This window comes from Eleutherodactylus coqui, chromosome 3 (genome assembly GCF_035609145.1).
Source record: "Eleutherodactylus coqui strain aEleCoq1 chromosome 3, aEleCoq1.hap1, whole genome shotgun sequence".
Lineage (NCBI taxonomy): Eukaryota > Metazoa > Chordata > Amphibia > Anura > Eleutherodactylidae > Eleutherodactylus > Eleutherodactylus coqui.
The window spans coordinates 166,393,130-166,410,472 of NC_089839.1; the positions used below are offsets into that span (position 1 = coordinate 166,393,130).

Below are 17,343 nucleotides of genomic sequence, written 5' to 3' on the forward strand. Positions count from 1 at the left end.
TTTTCACGCATGTGAAAAAAAAAAAGGCACAGAAGAGGTGGGAGTTGCCCAATAGAAATCACTAGGCTTTTAGCATAACATTATGTGTGTGAAAAGTACACAGAATGTGATTATTCCCAGCAAGAGAAACCACATAATCTTGTAGATATGATACCTTTTAATGCCCAACATAAATACATGATGTTAATGACAGCTTTTGGACCTCTCAGGGTCCATTATCAAAGCATAATGAAATAGATTTGAAGAGGCATGCATATTTATACACACACACATATGACAAGGCACAGACATGGATGTGAATAATTTGCACTTAACAGAATACTATAACAGAAATACAAACATCTTCAAAAAGTCACTAGAGAAGGGGGTCACCAGGCTAGCACTGTTATCTGTGCTAAAGATTTCTCATACTTCCCACCCAAAGAAACGCCATCACATCTTACACAAGGATCACCATCTGAAAACCATATTCCCGGACACTCCCCTTCTGTGTTACAGGCCACCTCCAAATTTGAGGAACCTTATAATCAGGAGTGCATTGCCCTCTGGCACACAAAAAGGAACTTATCCCTGTAATTTAAGGAGATGTAGGACCTGCTCACATGTACTGACTGCGGATAGGATACAAATCCCCAACACACAGCAGGACTATAAGATCCCGGGGACATTCACATGTTCCTCGTCCAATGATGTGTACCTGATCCTGTGCAGTAAATGTCCTGTTGGGGGGCTTTATGTTGGAGAAACAGGACAGAAACTGAAAGCAAGGATGAGGTCTCATCGCCACACAATTAATCACAGAAAGACTGAATTACCTGTGGCCAAGCACTTTTCTAGTCATAGGCACGACAAAGTTATGATACTGAAAGGTAATTTCACATCACAAAACCATAGAATTTGGGAATATAAATTGAACAACTTTTGACACTTTCAATAGAGGGTTAAATTCTTCACAAGGATTTATGCGTGAATGGGAGGTATGAGAAATCTATAGCACAGGTAACACTGCTGGCCTGGCGGACGCCCCTCCCCAACACTAATACAGGGACCATAAAGCCTTCACTCTTTTATCAGTGTCTATTTAAAGAGGTTTGTATTTCTGTTCTGGTATTCTTTTAAACGCAAATTAATCACATCCACGTCTGCGTCTTGTCATATGTGTGTATATATAAATATATATGCATGCCTCCTCGGATCTATTTCATTGAAGCCTGAAGAGCCCTGCGTTGGTTCGAAAGCTCGCATTAACATCATGTATTTTTTGTTATCCAAGGTATCATATCTACAAGATTACTTGGTTTCTCTTGCTGGGAACAAATCACATTTTGCTCTACTGGCCAACACCGTACCAAACGCTTTTTTAATTAAAAGTACGGACGTAATACGCAGAGACTGTCACCAAACTTCATGCTGCCTGAACCACAAGCAGCGTGAACACGGACAGGTAAGCACAACGCGCCCGTGCAGGTTTTATTATGAAGCGCTTCCGGATAAAACCGGGGTCGTACCTGCCTCTCCCCGGCCACATCATGCACAGTGATTACTCTCTCCATATACACAACAGGGGGTAGTAATGCAGGCGAGAGAGGCCAGCATTTCCCCCCCCTCAAACACTTGGGGTTCTGTTCAGATTGCATCTTCCAAAGTTTATTCTGAAATGTTGCAGCATGTAGGAATAAAACATACACGAGTACAATATGCATAGCAGTTCCAGGCAGCATGAACCTGATCACGTTCATCAAGTAACAATATAACCAGACCAACAAAAATATGAACACATGTTGGTAGCGGCTGCTGTGCAACCTTGTATCCGGTGTTCCCAAGATACCAGATTACACACAAAAGGGCATTAACATGTCAGGCGTCTTCCACACCGGCGTTACGGCTCAGTTCAGGATTTCCACAGTTCTGTTCAGTTTTTGGAAGAGGGAAACTGAAATAAAAACAGAAAAAATATATATATTTCCACCCCACCGTCTATTGATTTTAATATGGTTTCAAAAGAAAAGAAACAAAAAGGCTTCAGTTTGCTTCCCTTCTGTAGGGTTTTTGGTTTTTTTTGGGTTTTTTTTAACAAAAAATAAGGCCGTGGACTGCACTATTTTTCTGCCTTAAAAAATAAACAGAACCCTAACGGAATGGAAGCGATCTGAACCCTTTCTGTTACATTGAAAATCGCATTGATTTCAATGGGGAAAAACGATCCGATTTATTTCAGTTTCTCTGCTCCAAAAATGGAGCAAAGAGGCAGAAACCCTGAACTGTGCCGTAACGCAGGTGTGAACCCAGCCTACCAAGGTATGGCTCCATAGCTCCAGGTCACAGAGGCCTTTAGACGTTACACAAGATCCCAGAGTCCTACTGACGTCTGTGTGTAACCATTAGGAAGAGGTTACCAGGCAGACCAAATGCAACCACCCACCTCATTGTGTGCCATCCATACACAATGGCTGCCCTCTTTAGATAATTGCCATAGTGTAGATACTTAGATATTATACAATGATTTCATTTAAAGGGTTATTCCAGTTACCATCCCCCCCCCCTCCAATTGAAAACCAATTGATTGGTGGGGTCTGACGGCTAAAACTACCCCCGATCCCAAGAACAAGGGGGGGGGGGGGGGGGGTGGGTCGCCTTTTGCCCCACTCCCCTTTTGAACTGGAGCGCTGATTCAACCTGTATTTTGTCAGTATATGGAGAGCGGGTGTGCGCACGTACGCGGCCGCTACATTCAATTCAATGGGTTGTGACGGAAAAGCCAAGTGTAGCATTCTGCTATTTCTATCAACTCCATTAAAAGGAGTGGAGCGGCTGCGTACATGCGCATGAAAACTGACGGATCAGCTCTGCAGGTCGGAGGGGAAAATAGAACCCTCAATATTTTTAGGATCAGTGGGGGTCAAAGCAGTCAGGTCCCCATTAATCCATTAGCTTTCACTCAGTGGATGGGTGAAAACTGGAACACACACTAATAACCAGAATACCCCTTAGAGGCCAAAACTACACAGTGGCTTTAGCTGTGACTAGAGATGAGCGAGCGTACTCGGAAAAGCACTACTCGCTCGAGTAATTTGCTTTATCCAAGTATCGCTGTGCTCGTCCCTGAAGATTCGGGTGCCGCTGCGGCTGACAGGTGAGTCGCAGCGGGGAGCTGCAGGGAAGAGCGGGCGGGAGAGAGGGAGAGAAAGATCTCCCCTCCGTTCCTCCCCGCTCTCCCCTGCAGCTCCCCGCTCCGTGCCGACACCCGAATCTTCAGGGACGAGCACAGCGATACTCGGATAAAGCAAATTACTCGAGCGAGTAGTGCTTTTCCGAGTACGCTCGCTCATCTCTAGCTGTGACACATCACGCGCCAAAATTTGCAGTGTCGCACTGCCTTCTTTACATTTAGTATAAGCGAATGTGGACGCATTTGACTCGCAACTTAGCACGACCTGCCGTTTACTAAAAATACTAAGCCCACTCTTTCGTGATGGTCGTGTCAGGGCAGTTTACGAGTCACAAAGCAACTTCATCCACTTCCATTACACCACAGAAGGCAGTGTTATACAGCCATCTTTGGTTAAGGTACTGCTTACAAAGCTAGATTGAAGTGAACGCCGCTTTAGGCTACATTCATAGGTCATCAGTAGTATTTCCCTGGAAACCCCTTTACCGTAACATGTGTGAGTGGCCTAAAGGACCTCACATGGCACTGGAATGCAGGTGCGATGTGATGTTTGCCATTGGAATCAATGGGAAACACTTGTGACCCTCTGATGCGCGTGAAGCACCCACCTGAGGATCACAATTTCACAGATGCAATGCGAAGACTTTAATGAAAAATGCACTTTGGCAAGTGCGACAGACCAAGTTTCTTGCCCCGATAGACTAGCCTGGTGACTTTTGCCTTAGGGCTCGTTTACATAGATGCGTATTGTTGCTGTGTATTATGTCGGTTTATATCCCACGGGTAATACACAGTGAATGGAGTTAATGAAAGTCAATGGACTTCCACTGATCTATCCACATGTGCGTGTAGACGCTGCGGATCCATACGCAAGAGAAATAAATCGCAGTAGGCCCCATTTGTCTGCATACGTACACAGTGTGAGCCCTATATACCTAGGATGCTACACAGCCATTCACACTGCACTCGTAGCCGACCGCGTGTATGGCCGCTACTGTGTAGAGCGCTGTGGGTCTACGTACACGCCCATGTGAATGAGCCCCTAGAGCCCCCTTCACTGCAGGACCTCCAGTTTACATGGGGTCCATTTCCCTTTTTGCTACGGTAAACAGTGAAGGGTCTGAGTGACATGTATGATCACAGGCATGTGCAGCCATGTTGAGGACAAGGTAGCACCGACACACCGTATGGACAGCGCAACATTGTCGCCCCCTAGCACGGACCAGACTCAGCAAGATGAGTGTTACAATTTAACCCTTTTAGGCTACATTCACACAGGCGAGCGCGATATCGGGCCACTGCAAGGGTAAAAAAAAAGGGCTATTCATAAGAATGCAGTTCACATTTGTGCGTCTTGAAACTCGCGAGATTCTCACCCAGGTGAATAAGCCTCAACATTGAAATAGCTGAAACAGCGCAGTAGACGTCATGCTGAAGACTTAAACATTTTCACCACAACTCAATTTCCATATGGGTATTTCATACGGCATGCAGCTAAAATCTGTTTAAATGTCATCTCCCCATTTTTTTTGTACGTACAAAAACACAGTAACATGGGCACACACACTAAAACACAATGCCCATTGTGTAAATGCACACACAAATACGCTTACGCCCATATGAAACGGGCCGAAGGGTGAACTCACAACTGGTGTAAATTCCTATAGTTGTAACTGCGGAAAATTTACATAGGGACGAAAGAAAAAAAAATGCATACATAGAAGGTTTTTTCCGTGCTATCAACATATTTTTTACACAATGCTTTGTACGCGTTGCAGAATTTTATATCGTATCCAAGGCTATGATGATCCTCAACACAATCGCACGGCAAATACCCTACAAAATCGGCAGCAGTGAATCCACCTTTGTATTTTTGTTTTTTTATATGCCAAGTATGAATCCACCCCAAGGCGACACGAGCGAGAACATTGTGCGAGTTTTCTGTGATGCGAGACATGAGAATATGAACGCCATTATTTTGAATGCAGTCCACATGAGCAATTTTGTTTCTTCCCCAAAACAGCGATGCTGCGAGGTTAAGAATTACAGCATGTTCGGTCTTTTGGCGTTCCCTCGGAATGCATCATCCGTTGCGTTCAATGGGACCTCTAAAGACATCACATGGCAGTCGCATGCCGTGTGAGGTTTCACATTGAATTCAATGGGAAACACTTGCGATCCCCTGACGCACACGAAACAAGCACCAGAACATCAGAGGAATGATGCAAGGAGTTTTTGGAGGCGAAACCCCTCGCACCCCCGTGTAATATAAACATTGCAAGCCCAATACCACGCTCGCCCGTGTACAGGTAGCCCAAGTAGTCCAGGACCCTCATCCCCACCCCAACTACAATTGATACCAATGGCGATCACAGTGTCAGCGGGGCATTGTAGTATTTCTACAGATTGCATGTAGGCATGGAGTATAGAGGAATAGAAGTCAGCGGCTTACCTATCACCAGCGGCAGCGGCCGGCAGTAGCGTGCAGCGGCCGGTCAGAAGACATTCCTAGTCACGTAGCTACTGGTAGTCACAGCGATGGTTCAGCTCCTACCAGGGCCAGACAACCGCCTCCGCCTGAGGATAGCAGAAGGAAGATAAGTAACCCCACTATCCAGGTAACTATATACTGTGGACATGACAGATCAAATATTTACCCGGCAGATAGTCACAGTAGGTTTAAGTCATGTGCTCAGTGACAGAAAGACATCACCAGCCAGATAAGTGGACAATGGCAATGCCCTTAAAGGGGATTCTCTACTGTTAACCCTTTATCCACATGCCTTTGTCCCCTCCACCAGCCAGAGCAAAGAGCCACTGCTGCTCTACCTTTGGAGACCCCCAGTCTCTACACCGTCGGTGAGCCCAGTCTCTGCACCCCTGACATGAAAGACGAAGTGATTTCAACCTAATGTGTTCTATCACCTGCACTGTTGGGATTGATTTTTTCCACTTTTATAATCCGATAGATAGGTGGGGTTCCAACTTCTGGGACTCCCAGCGTTGGCAGAAACAAAAGGGGTCTTACAGGATATCTGTTACCTTAGGAAGGCTGTGCAATATATGGGAAAAATAGATCAGGAAGAACACAGCAGAATATATATATAGTTTTGTGGGGAAAAGTTCAGTACAACTTCTCATTCATTGAAAGTCCTGAGCTTAGGAGTCCAGTGGGCGGTCCTATCAGTGATTGACAGCTGTCTATGCAGAGTAAAGGCTCGCGTTCATTCACTCTCAGTACTTTTACAGGAAAGAACGATTTCTTCTTCACCGATTTAAGCGAGAAATCTTTTTGGTGTAAACGGAGCCTTATTCCGGTCTCAGCCAGCCCCATTAAGAAAAACTAATCTTTTCCGGATGCAAAATGTTTATGTCAGCAGCAAAGTAGAGTAAGATTTGGCTAAACCGCTATTCACGCTGGTATCGCATTTTACAGTCGCCATTAAGGACAAGTTTTACAGCCGTTTTGCGTATTATTTTATGTAGGTCACCATTTTGGCAGCCCGGTTCTGTGACATCCAACGCTCTGTAAACCAACCGGGGGGGGGGGGGGGGGGTTTAATCTACAAGGGAGGTCACCAGTGCTGTTCCCTTCAGTCCTTCTACTGGCTGCACGTGGGTGAACAACGCCTGTGACCCCTGTGAACAGAAGACCGGAGGACAAGGAGATCGCGGCAGCGGGAGACGAGTACTGGGGAATTTTTTTTCTGCACTCCGAATCCCCCACCCATTACCTTAGAACACTCCTTTAAGCCATTTTCAATTCCGCATCAAAACGTGCAGGTAGCCTGCGGGTCTCGGCGCAGTTTACCACGTGTTGCGGTGTGTCCTGCGAGTTCATTCCGCCTGTACATGACAGCATCCTTAGGGTGCTTTTACACATCGAAGTAGTCCACCCCAAAATCCACTCATCTGAGGGCTCGATCACATCTGCATTGTGCTTTAATTATTTTAAAGCGACCCTCCGGACTTGAAAAAACTAAAACATGTCGGCAGCGGCTTCACCGAGAGCCATTGACATCATGGAAAGCAGTTTGGTGCTCACTGAGCAGACACTCGCTGGGGTAGAGGTGGGAGCGGATAGTAGTACGGAAGAGCAGGGGGAGCAGGGAGCTAGCTGGGTGACAGATAGAAAGAGGTGTAGAGGGAAGAGAACCAGGAAGGCTGGTCCTGAACTGGCACAACCCAACAAGTCTGCAACATTGGCAGATGAGGGGAATGCCATTACAGAGCCAGCACCGCAGCAGCACAACATGCCCTCTGAACGCCAGGGGGATGACTGCTCCAGTGAGACGGGGACGGGGAGTGCAGGGCGAGCTAGACAGGTTCTAGTGGTGGGGGACTCAATTATTAGGGGGACAGAGAGGGCAATCTGCCATAAAGACCGGGATCGTCGAACGGTGTGTTGTCTTCCTGGCGCTCGAGTTCGACACATCGCGGAATGGATTGACAGATTACTGGGAGGGGCTGGTGAGGATCCAGGGGTCATGGTGCACGTTGGCACCAATGAACAAGTTAGAGGTCAATGGAGGGCCGTCAAAAATGATTTCAGGGACTTGGGGTCCAAGGTTAGGGCGCGGACCTCCAGGGTAGTTTTCTCGGAAATACTACCTGTACCTAAAGCCACACTAGAAAGGCAGCAGGACCTTAGGGAGGTAAACAAGTGGCTCCGGAGTTGGTGTAAGAAGGAGGGATTTGGGTTTCTGGAGAACTGGGCTGACTTTGCTGTCGGCTACAGGCTCTACCGTAGGGACGGACTGCATCTTAATGGGGAGGGTGCAGCGGTGCTGGGGCAGAAGAGGGCTAGAAGGCTGGAGGAGTGTGTAAGCTAGGGACTGGGGGTGGGGAGGGCAAAAAGAGAAATAGGCTAGTAGTCAGTGTAGCAAGCGACCTGGGTCTAAGCAATAGGAAGGGGCGGGGGGTTAGTACAGTTAGAACTGACAGATCAGCCAATAGCACCATTAGCAACAAAACTAATTTAAAGAAAAAAAAAACAAACTGTATAAATTGTATGACCACAAATGCAAGAAGTCTGATCAGTAAAGTGGGTGAGCTTTAAGCGAGAATGGCCGATGAAAACTATGATAGTCGGAATAACGGAAACATGGTTTGATGAAAACTGCGATTGGGCGGTGAATTCACAGGGTTACAACCTCTTCAGAAGAGACCGTGGGAACCAGAAAGGGGGAGGGGTATGTCTGTACGTTAAATCGTACTTAAAACCGAGGCTACGGGAAGATATAGGGGTAGGAGAAGAACACGTGGAATCTGTGGGTAAAAATAAAGGGAGAAAAAAAATAACAAAATCCTGATAGGGGTTTTCTATAGACCACCAAAAGCAACAGAAGAAACTGAAACCTTACTACTAAGGCAGATAAGAGGTGTCAAACCGCAACGCAGTAATTATCATGGGGGACTTTAATTATATGGGAAAACGAAACCTGCAAATCTCACAAGGGTGATAAATTCTTGAGAACAATTAAAGATAACTACCATACCCAACTTGTGTGGGAACCAACAGGAGGGGGGGCATTCTGGACTTAGTACTAACTAACAAACCGGACCAAATAAAGGGGGTACAGGTTGAGGGGCACTTGGGGAACAGTAACCACAATATAATCAACTTCCAGCTGTCATTCAATAAGAAGCTCTATCAGGGAGCGACAAATAAATTAAACTTTACTAAAGCAAAATTTGATCAGCTCAGAACTACTATCGGTAACATTAATTGGGACAACATCCTCAAAAATATCAGTACAGAGGACAAATGGGAAAAGTTTACAAGGATCCTAATCACCTCATGTGAGCAGTTCATTCCCTTTAAAAATAAAAGAATGTCAACCAAAAGGAAACCAATGTGGCTCGACAAGACGGTAAGAGGGGCAATAAATGAAAAAAAGGAAGCGTTCAAACTACTAAAGCAAGAAGGCAGCGAAGAAGCGCTAAAATCGTACAAGGTACAAAATATGCAAAATAAGATCAAAATTGCCGAGGAGGCAGAAAGACTGATCGCCAAAGAGAGCAAAAAACAACCCGAAACTATTTTTCAACTACATTAACAGCAGAAGGATTTGCAGGGAGAGCACTGGCCCTTTAACAAATAATGCAGGAGAAATCATTGAAGATGATGGAGGGAAGGCAAATCTATTAAATAGTTTCTTTTCAAGCATATTCACAAACGAAAAGGAAATGCCACATGAGATGCAGGGGAATAAAATGAACCCCTCACAAAATATCTCATACCTAACGCAGGAGAAGGTGCAGAACCGGTTAAAGAAGATTTAAAAAAAAACAAAAAAAAAAACGATAAATCGCCAGGCCCAGATGGAATACACCCAAGGGTACTAAAGGAACTAAGTGATGTGAAATCTAGGCCGCTATATCTAATATTTGTGGATACTATCAAGACTGAGGTTCTAACATTGGATTGGCGCATTGCCAACGTGGATCCAATTTACAAAAAGGGGTCCAAAAGTGAGCCTGGTAACTACAGGCCGGTAAGTCTCACTTCAGTAACTGGAAAAACATTCGAGGGGTTTCTGAGAGACGCCAATGAAGAATACCTCAAGGAGAACAATAGAATAACTCCTCACCAGCATGGGTTCATGAAGGGTCGATCATGTCAGACCAATCTGATCAGCTTCTACGATTAAGTAAGCTCTAGGCTGGACCGGGGAGAGTCTATTGATCTCGTATATCTGGACTTCTCTAGAACATTTGACACCATGCCACATAATAGGCTAATATACAAAATGAGGCAGCTCGGACTGGGCGAAAACGTGTGTATCTGGGTTAAGAGTTGGCTCAGAGATAGAAAGCAGAGGGTGGTAATAAATGGTTCGTACTCTGATTGGGCCACCATTGCTAGTGGGGTGCTACAGGGTTCAGTACTAGGCCCCATCATGTTCAATATATTTATTTATCAACGACCTGATAGAGGGGCTGCACAGTAAAATATCAATATTTGCAGATGACACAAAATTATACATGATAATCAGTGCAACGTAGGACAATGTGCGGCTACAAACAGACCTAGATAAGCTGGGGGCTTGGGCAGAAAAATGGCAAATGAAGTTCAATGTTGACAAATGTAAGGTTATGCACATGGGCAGCAAAAACGGATGTCACCAATATACACTTAATGGGGTACTGCTAGGGAAAAGTGATATGGAAAAAGACCTGGGGGTACTAGTGGATTGTAGACTAAACTGGAGTAACCAATGCTAGTCAGCTGCTGCAAAAGCTAATAAAGTCTTGGGATGCATTAAAAAAGATATAGGGGCGAGGGGCGAGAACATTATTCTTCCACTATATAAGGCACTTGTCAGGCCCCACATGGAATACTGCGCACAGTTCTGGTCACCGGTGCTGAGGAAGGATGTTATAGTGCTGGAGGGGGTTCAAAGAAGGACAACTAAACTAATACATGGAATGAAGGGACTGGAATACCCAGAGAGGCTATCCAAATTGGGATTATTTACCCTGGGGAAAAAAAGATGGCTAAAGGGTGATCAAATAACTATGTATAAATACATGAGGGGACAATACAAGGATCTCTCCCATGATCTGTTTATACCCAGGACTGCAACGGTAACAAGAGGGCATCCGCTACGTCTAGAAGAAAGCAGGTTTCATCACCAATAAAGAAAAGGGTTCTTTAGGCCGCCTGCAGACAGCCGGGTCGGATCCGGCTGTGAGAATTCTCGCAGCCGGACCCGAGCGCCTGCAGAGAGCCGCGTGTACTCACCCGCGGCTCCGGCTGTTTGATGTGCCGGCTTGCCGGGCAGCCGGCGCATGCGCAGACCGGAGCCGGCGGCCGGGGAGTGACATTTCTCTGCGAGGCTCGCAGAAATAGAGCATGCCGCGGTTTGTTTGCCACGCGAGATTTCGCGGGGACAAACCGCGGCCATCTGCCTAGGATTGCGTTTGCTAAAGCAATCCTATGGCAGCTTCCACAGGCGGAAATTCCGCAGGAAATCCCGCTGCAGAATTTCGGCCCATCTGCAGGCGGCCTAACTGTAAGAGCAGTGAGACTATGGAACTCTCTGCCTGAGGACGTGGTGATGGCAAAATCCATAGAGGAGTTTAAAAGGGGACTTGATGTCTTTCTGGAGAGGAAGGATTTTACAGGATATAAATCTTAGGTTAATTGTTAATCCGGGTATACAGGCAGGTAGGAAATATTAGGGGCTGATCCAGGGATTAGTCTGATTGCTATTAGGGAATCGGGAAGGAATTTTCCCCCAAAAGGGCTAATTGGCTCCTGCCTCTTGGGGTTTTTTGCCTTCCTCTGGATCAACAACACAGGAGGATAAACAGGCTGGACTAGATGGTCATTGTCTTCATTCGGCCTTACATACTATGTTACGTTACTATGTTCTCTATTTGATGCCCGCTGTGTATAGCTATGCATCATTAGCGTAAAATGCTACATTGGCGTAGATTAACCAGTGCCACCTCATGGGCAGGGCCGGCCAGTCACATCAGTGTGTAGTGGGCAAGCGTCATACCTGGTCGAGAAACTGCCTATTACACTCGCCAACGTGCGTTTTTATGCCAACATGAGGCATTTTCTTGCAAAAACGCCTCCCATCCCTTCTGAGGATAAGCAGGTCTTTCCCATTGCTTTCAATGGGAGACCTGGCATCGCGTTTGCGTGCACCTCATACCACCCAATGGACGATGCGTACCAAGGAACGCAAAAAGATAGGACAGGCCATTTTCCCCCCCCTCACTGCGATGCTGAAAAACATCAGTCGTATCGCGCGAGTTTTGTGCTTCTCACAACGCCCCAAACTCAGGCAAGATTCTCAGCCATGTTAAAGCGGCCTCAGGGACCATTTACACCAAATGATTTATCGTTTGAGGGAGGCGGAGATGTAATTGGCGCCTGTGCCGCCTGTTTACACAGCTGATACATCGTTGGCACATTCAGATGAGGAGTCGTTCAGTCCTTCACATTCACTGTATTAGTGAATGAGAGGGAATGAACGAGCGAAGTTTAAACCGAGCAGTATTTGAACAAGCCAACAATGACTTGGGCCTGCATAAAATGAATGATGAATGAAAAGTGAATGAGTTATCATTCGGTCGTTGGCTGCGTTTACACTGAACGATATCGGTCACTTTCACTAGTCTGAATGATAATTGTTCCGTGTAAAAGGGCCTTCAGAATACCAGTGCATACTATGCTCAGTGTATCAGGTGGTCCGAGGAGGGGTGCGGCCGTGCACCCTCCTTCAGGCCTGGAGGGTGACTAACTTTTCTTTTTAGTAAATAGTAAAATGGAATTAAAACAGAACTAAATTGAAAATTATTATCAGTTACCATTTCATTCAATTTACACCCATTCTTTTTTAAATTACTCCTTTCGCCTTCTTTCCGCACGCGCTCCACACCTCTGATCCGTTAAACGAACAAAAGAGAACAAGAACAAAAGTTCCAGCACAGATTCGGTTAAAAAAAAAAAAAAAAAAGTTGGACAGCGCCCCTCCCGTTCGCATCTCGTTTTCTTATGGCAGCTCACACAAGTGTAATGTCAATCATGTAACGTGAATGGAGTCAGTGAAAGTACATTGTCGCACTCGCATTAGCGGTTTTTATTGCGCATAATACACGCTCAAAAAAACCCGCAGCATGTTCGATTTTACCGCGTATTCTACATTATAGAGCCCTATTGTTCTCTATGGTCATGTAATAAAGCGCTGTACACACGCAATTACACTGCAGCCTGCGCCATTTTTTTCAAAATTAGAGAAAAGATGGACGGACAGGAGGCGAACAGAACAGAGTAAAGAAAATCCAACATCCATCAACAAAATGTAAGACAGCGCCTTTTCCGCCTCGCCGCCCCTCTGACGCTACAGCAGAAACAGGAAACAAACACTGATACGAACGTGGACTTAGATACGGATTCGCAGTGGCGCATTCACTGTTACGAATCTGCATTCAAATCTACGTTGCAGATACAAAGATGTTTGGCGCAGATTGTGAACGCAGTGCAACAAATCCAATTGGAGCTTTTTCTTTCCCGCCGCACCTGAAGACTAAAAATTGTGCAGCGCTCACCCTACAGATACGTCCCACGCAATAACGAATGGCGGTTATCCACCGCAGAGGGCATTTCATTCTTTCGTATGCCGTTCAGCAGAGGTTAGCCGGCAGTAACGCAGACAGTGGCGCCATCCATGGTTCTACATAACCAAGCTTACTACAGAACGCTACGGTGGCAGGACCAAGAATGGCGCAGATACCGCAGACATAACGCATGGGCGCGATCCGGTGGTCCAATACCAGCAGCAGTGGACTAGTATATGGCAAGTAGATGCAGCCACTGACTGCATGCACACAGCCTCCAGGTACTCGGCCACCTGCTCCCACTCACACCCCGGCCGGGAGCCCCATTCCTGCAGTACTGGGGCTGCTCCCCTGCAGTTGTAGTGCTTGTGAGTGGAGGGGCCTGCAGCACATCGCACCCTGCCCCAATAGGTCTGCAGGCACCACACCTGGCACATTACCTGATGCCCCCGCCACCAGCGGCCACTTTCTTTCCCCCTTTCTTCCTGCAGGCAGAAGGTGCCATGTGCGGAGGGGCGGGACTTACACTGGCCCCTCCCCCGGCAAGTCAGGCTGTGAACGGCTCGGCACAAGCTACACGCTCGGCTATTGGTGCGCACCTGGTCACGTGCTGTGAGCTCCAAGGGAGACGTCATGGTTGTGGCCGCCGTTGTGAGGTGCCGGGGCTTTTAACCCCCTGTGTGCCGGAGCGCTCTAGCTCTGCGCTTTATCCGCACCTGCCCTGTGTGAGGGGGATTTAGCGCGCAGCGCCAGGGCCGCACTCACCACTCTCACCAGTTCTGGGAATTTTTTTGTCAGTTTTTTTTCAAATTACAGCTGTTTTTGGTTAAAGTTATCAGACTGCGGCTATGGCTGCCACACTAGGGTTCACTAGCCTCAAGTATTGGGGCTCATTCACCCCAGCATATTACACGTATGCTACACAGTGAAAGAACCCGCTGGCTTTAGGGCTTCTTCAGACCAGCGCCAATACGCTGACCGCTACGGGCGCATGAGCGGCCAAAAGTAGTATTTTAGTTAAACGTTCGAACGTTGCGCTATTGCGTGTGAAAAAAAGCGTAAATCTACAGTAGGTCCTGTCCAGCTTGTCTCACCAGTATAAGAACGAGGTGTAGGAGAGAGCGGGCGCGGCCGAACTGTTCGCACGCCAGAATCGTTTCATCACGTTTCACGGCTGTGATTTTTTTCTTTCTTTTTTTAAGCCCGTAAAATGATCCTAAAACGCGCTCGTCTGAAGAAGCCCTCCGCCGTTTATTCATAGCCGCGTATTTTTCACGCGATTTTATATTGAAAAAATAAAAGCGCAGGATTACAGCCCATGAAAATCTATGGGAGTGCGTAAATGCGCAAAGGATGACCGTTTTTGTGGGCACGCAAAACTTGACGAAATGAAACCATTGCCCGATCTTTCTTGCACGTTGTTTTTATACGCGCGAGAGAAGCTGCGGACGGACCTATTTTTCTGCTTTTTCCTTTACGCACGCAATAGCGCGAAGTTTGTATGGTAAAAAAAAAAATGCCTTGAGTGGTTCATGCGCAATTACACAACGCAGGGCGAGCGGATTCGCGCATGCACTTGTCTGAAGAAGCCTTAGGGAGAATTTGTGTTTTCTTTTTTTTGCGCACACAATTACGCTGTGTATATACGCATAAGAAAACGGTGAATACACTGCGTATATACACATATGGCCGTGTGAACGCACCTAAAGTCCAACTGCACACAGGCATATTTACCAATGCGGGTGTGTTTTAGGGCTCATGCCCACGAGCGATGCGGAATACATCCGTGTATTTACACCGCGGGAGTACCGCGAATCAAAGCAAAAAAGTGCCTGCGAGTGATCGCGTTTTTCTGTACGGATTTCTGCGGTTTCACTTCCATTGATATAAATGGAGCCGTCCTGTGGCGAATCCGCTGTAAAATAGAACATGTCGCAGTTCATTCATGCTCACGTAAATCCACGGTACAAATCCGCATGTGTGCGTTGGCAGGCAGAGAGCAATTAGCTTCAATAGAACTTTACCACTGCGGATTTCCGCCGCGGGAAACGCGATGCAAATCCGTCCATGGACATTCGCACCTACAGTATTTTTTGTGCACGCATGAGCTGCATATTTGTGCGCGCAAAAATACATACGAACGTGCTTCCATTGATTTAAATGGGCATCTAAGTTTAATAAGTGTAAATAATTCCGATGACCATGTTTGCATGGGTATTAGCGTATGCAAAATCTGTGCGCAAATTATCTCATCCAACCTTGTTCACGTGCAAATACGTTGCACTGCGGCGGGCATTTTTGCAATACGCCACACCCATTCCCTAAAAACGCAGCACAGATGCGCACATAAATATGCATATACTTGTATGAATCTGGCCTAAGGGCTTATTAACACGAGAGCATTTATGTGCGAAATTTTCCAGCGCAATTTGGAAGGAATAGCATTTTTTTTTTTCGCGCAAAAAAATTTTGCAGCATATTTTTGTATGTATTGCGCACAAAAATAGCACATATTAAACTAAGTCAACTTAATTGCCCATTGAAATCAATGGGAGCATGGTAGCCTGTTTTATTGCGCTCAGATATGTTCAGGGCACGTGTGTCAAAAAATACAGTAAAATGCGCACACGCACACAAAAACGGCAACAACCTGTGTGCAGGTATACAGCACAAATGTGTGCATAAATATGCTTACGCCCGTGTGAACCTGGCCTAACTGCCAACTTTGGAACAAAGAACTCCTGTGGCGCATATAGCAAACCGGGGCAAATTTTGTTGTGTGTGTATTAGGCAGTGTACCTTTTAGGTTAAGCCACGCTTCTTGCATCCCCACAGGGTGTATTTAGGGTACATGCACACAGGCGTGTTGTGCATCCAATTTTCAAACCATTAAAGGGGTTGTCCCGCGGTGAAATGCAATTTTTTTTTCAACCTACCCCCGCATTCTGTTCCGTTAAAATTAATACCGTAAAAAAAAATCGCTTACCTCCTTCCCAGTTCGCGCAGCATCTTCTTTTCTTCTTTTAAAGATGGCCGCCGGTCCTTTCCCAATGATGCACCGCCGTTTTCTCCCATGGTGCACCGCGGGTCTTCTCCCATGGTGCACCATGGGCTCTGTGCGGTCCATTGCCGATTCCAGCCTCCTGATTGGCTGGAATCGGCACACGTGATGGGGCGGAGCTACGCGATGATGCGTAGAAGGGGGCGGAGCCAGAACGCCGCTCGTGCCCAGACCGACCAGAAGGGAGAAGACGGTTCTGCGGAAGCGCGTCTAATCGGGCGATTAGACGCTAAAATTAGACGGAGCCATGGAGACGGGGACGCTAGCAACGGAATGGGTAAGTGAATAACTTCTGTATGGCTCATATTTAATGCACGATGTACATTACAAAGTGCATTAATATGGCCATACAGAAGTGTATACCCCCACTTGCTTTCGTGGGAAACCCCTTTAATTTGAATGTACGAATAGTCTGAGTAAAAAAGAAAAAAAAAGGCAGTGTGCCCTATTGTGGTCTGAATTTCGGATGAAAATAGCACACGTCAACGTGCAGTGTTCAGCACGTCGGGCAGCACACAGACGGGGTGTCCCAGTTGCACCCAAGACCCTTGGAAACAACTTTTAAATTGCCAGTGCCGAGACGATAAACGTCGTCTGTCTCTGCAGGGGGGCTAGCTGGAAGAGCCAGGAGCAGTGCTCTGAGCTCCCGCCCCCTTTCGGCCTCCTCACCGCCCCTCTGCACTATTTGCAATGGGGAGAGGCGGGATGGGGCAGGGCTAATTCTCAAAACTTAGCCCCACCCCCGTCCCGCCTCCTTTCATTGCAAATAGTGCAGAGAGGCGGAGGGGGTGGTGGAGAGGAGGCAGAGACGGAGCGGGGGCTCAGTTCCTGCTCCTGGCTCTTCCATCCTCCCTCCCCCCTGCAGATGAAGACACCGTATATCGGCTCGGCGTGAAAACCGAGCCGATATACAGTCATCTGAATCCACCCTGAAAGTGTAAAACCTGTGCAAGTTCCGTCTAATGCAATATGGACACACTGTGCACAAGTAAAGAACCCGGGTATTTGAATGAATTTATACACTAAACTTTAGTAA

The 17,343-nt window shown here is 46.7% G+C and overlaps 1 protein-coding gene across 3 annotated transcripts in view; it reads right to left on the reverse strand.

The window, feature by feature from the left end:
* BOD1 (biorientation of chromosomes in cell division 1) overlaps nt 1-13,787 on the reverse strand; it is a 34,762-nt gene extending 20,975 nt beyond the window's left edge. For 2 of the 3 annotated variants that reach the window (XM_066596498.1, XM_066596496.1), the window contains exons 1-2: nt 13,687-13,787; nt 5,622-5,746 (exon numbers count right to left, since the gene is read on the reverse strand). The gene's annotated coding sequence lies outside the window, so the exon portion shown is untranslated. The remainder of the gene's footprint in view (nt 1-5,621; nt 5,747-13,686) is intronic. The other variant, XM_066596497.1, reaches the window with a different exon arrangement.
* Nucleotides 13,788-17,343: the final 3,556 nt, after the last annotated feature.